This window comes from Talpa occidentalis, unplaced genomic scaffold, assembly GCF_014898055.3.
Source record: "Talpa occidentalis isolate TD23 unplaced genomic scaffold, MPIMG_talOcc4v2.1 talOcc4.3, whole genome shotgun sequence".
Lineage (NCBI taxonomy): Eukaryota > Metazoa > Chordata > Mammalia > Eulipotyphla > Talpidae > Talpa > Talpa occidentalis.
The window spans coordinates 32,257,049-32,260,540 of record NW_023603184.1 but is presented as its reverse complement, the minus strand read 5'-3'; the positions used below and the strand labels follow the sequence as shown (position 1 = coordinate 32,260,540).

Below are 3,492 nucleotides of genomic sequence, written 5' to 3'. Positions count from 1 at the left end.
ATATTACTCAGCAATCAAAAAAAACCCCAAATTCATGCCATTTGCAGCAACATGGATGGAGCTGCAGCCCAGTGAAACAAGGCAGAAAGAAAAAGAAAAATACCAGATGATTTTACTTATAGGAGGAATGCAGGGGATCCAAATAAGGGATCAGGAAAAACAAAAGTAATTATAATAAAGTAAAAATCAAAATCAACAGGCAACTATAAACCAGAGACATTCTGCAGAGGCGGGGAGAGGGAGTTGGATCAAAACAGGGGTGGGAAGAGCACAAGGGACTATGGTGATGGTACACTGGTGAATGGTTGGTGGGAATTCCACGGGGACTATACCCGAGATGATAAAGCATACATTGTATAAAAATGAAGAATGATATAAAAATATATATAAAATAATTTAAACATTAAAATAAAAAAGTAAAAAAAAAAATAAAATGTTCATGTGAAAAGATTGAAAAAGTTCTACACATTTAAGACTCTTAGCTTCCCTCTCTGCCTTCTTTGCTCTGGGAGCAGCTCTCCTGTTACAGCCCCTTCATCCTCTGAAATGACTGCGTGTGCCAGGTTGATCTCACTCTCACCTTGGTCAGGAGCACCTCTCAGCTGCTGAGTGATCACTGTGCTGTGGTGCTGTAACAACCGGAGACTCTCACATGAGAGTCTCAGCAACTAGTCAGCCCTGTGTCCTCTGAACTCATTCTTAGTTGCCGCTACCAAACCAGTGCCATATCAGAGGGTTTCCACACAGCAGCCGAGTCCTTTGGGGCTCGGGCTGCCACTGCTGGCACTGGAATTGGAACTATTTTTGGGAGCCTCATCATTGGTTATGCCAGGCTCTTCTATGCCATCTTGAGCTGGGCCCTCTCAGAGGCCTTGGGGCGCTTTTGCCTGATGGTGGCCTTTCTCATGCACTTTGCCATGAGGAGGAGCCATCTCCACCTCCCATAGTTCTTTCTTCCATGTCTCATCTGCCCTGTGGTTTTCCCTGCACCTCCCCAGGCAGCCTGAGGAAAGTGGTTGGCTCGGGGTTTGACAGGGAACACAAATAAATACTATATTAATGAAATGGATAAATATCTTTTAGGTGCTTAAACAATTGCTTTTGTTGGAAATATTTAAATTCCCATATTTCCAAATACCCTGAGCCATTTTGAGGTCTCCGTGCCTGTGTTCTTGTTTTCCCTCTGGCTTGAGCACCAGGTGTCTGACACAGTCTTCAGGACCATCCCCCCTGGTACAAGTCTCCCTTGTACCATCTTCCTCTTCTGCTAGATAAGGTAATACTCCTCTGTGGGCTCCTGGTATACAAATTTACAATAGCTTTTCCCACAGTGCATCGACAGTTTCTATTTGTGTGCTTTTTGTGGTTTTTTTCTGTTCTGCTTTTGGATTTACTAGAATGTGATCTTTTGAAGAACAGGGTCAAGGTTGCATTCATCTTCATTCCCCTGTAACGTGACCAGTTTCTGCGTGACCTCAGTCAACATTTATTAAACCCAACTGACTGTAATATAGGATTCTACTAGAAAATTTTGGACACAAGTCCTGAAAGGACTTAAACTTAAGCACCCTACCACAACCTTTTAACAGGTTTATAACGTGAGAACTAAGCAGGTTCCCATCCTTCAGTAGGCCCTCTGAGTCTATACAGCTTCACATACTTCTTAAGCTGCTTTTATAGCCCTTCCAAACAAATTTTTTTTTATCTTTTTCTTTTTTTTAGATATTTATTTATTTAAGCATACAAGAACGGGGTATAGGCCAGAGGTGCAGGGGGTGAGAGGATTCACCAGAGACAGAGTGGGGAACAGAACAGGCATATTGACTGAAATACACTGCTGAGGGGAGCAGCGGACAAGTCAGGAGAGGTCTGCTATGCCATGTGGATAGCTCCCTGGCTGGCCGGGGATCAAACTCGTGCTGCAGTGGCTGCGGATAGCTTCATAGATTGCGTCTTAACCCCTTACACCACCAGGAAGGCCCTATCTTTTTGATTGTTCAGTTTTTAATCAAAAAGTATTAACATTCAATGCAGTCTAAATATATTTCTCACCAAAATTACTCAGTTCTCTTATATTTCTTTATTTTTATTTTTTAAAAGATTTATTTATTTATGAATACAAGAACAGAGGTGCAGGGTGTGTGTGTGTGTGTGTGTGTGTGTGTGTGTGTGTGTATGAGAGAGAGAGAGAGAGAGAGAGGATTCACTAGAGACAAAGTGGGGAGCAGAACATGCAGATATGCTTAAATACACTGCTGAGGGGAGGAGCAGGTGAGACAGGAGAGGTCTGCTGTGCCATGTGGGTCAGCTCCCTGGCCATGGATCGAACTCTTGCTGCAGTGGCTGGTGATAGCTTGATAGCGCTGTCTTTAATGCCTGCGCCACCAGGGAGGCCCTCTTTCTTTCCAAATTTGAAAGTAATGCATGCTCATGGTAACAAAGTCAAACTGTATAAAAGGAATATATAGTAAAAAGGAAGCTGCTCCCTTCTGTTGCTCACCCCCCAGTCTCTTAGGTCTTCTTTGTAGATATAACCATGACTATCAATTTCTTTTGTATCTTTCAGATGAAAGCAAATCCTACACCATAAAAATCCTATACTATTATAGCACACTCCAATTTATAATCATAAATACTAGCATTATACAGGTTATTTGGTTAATTGACTTTTTCCTTTAACAGAATATATTGGAGATATTTTTCTTATCAGCACATCTTTTTAACAGATACATAGTTTTCCATTTCTAATTTTATGATACACCAAACCTGCTATGAAATACCATGCCCTATTGATGAAAATCTAGGTTTATTTCACTCTTACTATATGATTATTATAGGTTGAATAATGTCAGATTCATATTTGTTGTTGTCTTAACCTGTAGTATCTGAGAATGTGACCCTATGTGGAAACAGGTTCTTTATAGTGATAATCAAATTAAAATGATGTCATTAGGGTGAGCCCTACTCCAGCATGACTGGTGTCTTTATAGAAGAGAAATTTGGTCAGAGACATTTAGGCGGGGAGATGACACAAAGATGTAGGGGGAAAACAGCCATTTATGAGAAGAATCTGAAACAGATCCTTCCCATATAACTCTTAGGAGGGACGACCCTGCTAACACCTTGATCTTAGACTTCTGGCCTGCAAAAGTGGCTAAGTTTATTGTATAAGTCAATTTGTGGTACTTTGTTATGGCAGGCCTGGCCTAGCAAACTAAATACAGTGATGCTTCTACAACTATTCTTACATGTACATTTTTTCACAAAGATATGACTGCAACCTCATGGAAAACCTTCACGCAAAAGTGCCCAACTATACTAGGCCTGGATTCCTCACCAAAGAAACTGTAAGGTTGTGAAGTTTTGTTGCTTTAAGCAACTAAGTTTTGGGGTAATTTGACATATAGCAGTAGATAACTAATTTATCTTACATCCTCCTCACTTCTCCCCCCATAACTCCCTGAGTAGCCTAGACATAGCTCTAGTATTGTC

At 41.1% G+C, this 3,492-nt stretch overlaps 1 pseudogene; it reads left to right on the top strand.

The window, feature by feature from the left end:
- The first annotated feature begins 522 nt into the window (after positions 1 to 522).
- On the top strand, positions 523 to 947 carry LOC119254947 (ATP synthase F(0) complex subunit C2, mitochondrial-like; annotated as a pseudogene).
- Positions 948 to 3,492: the final 2,545 nt, after the last annotated feature.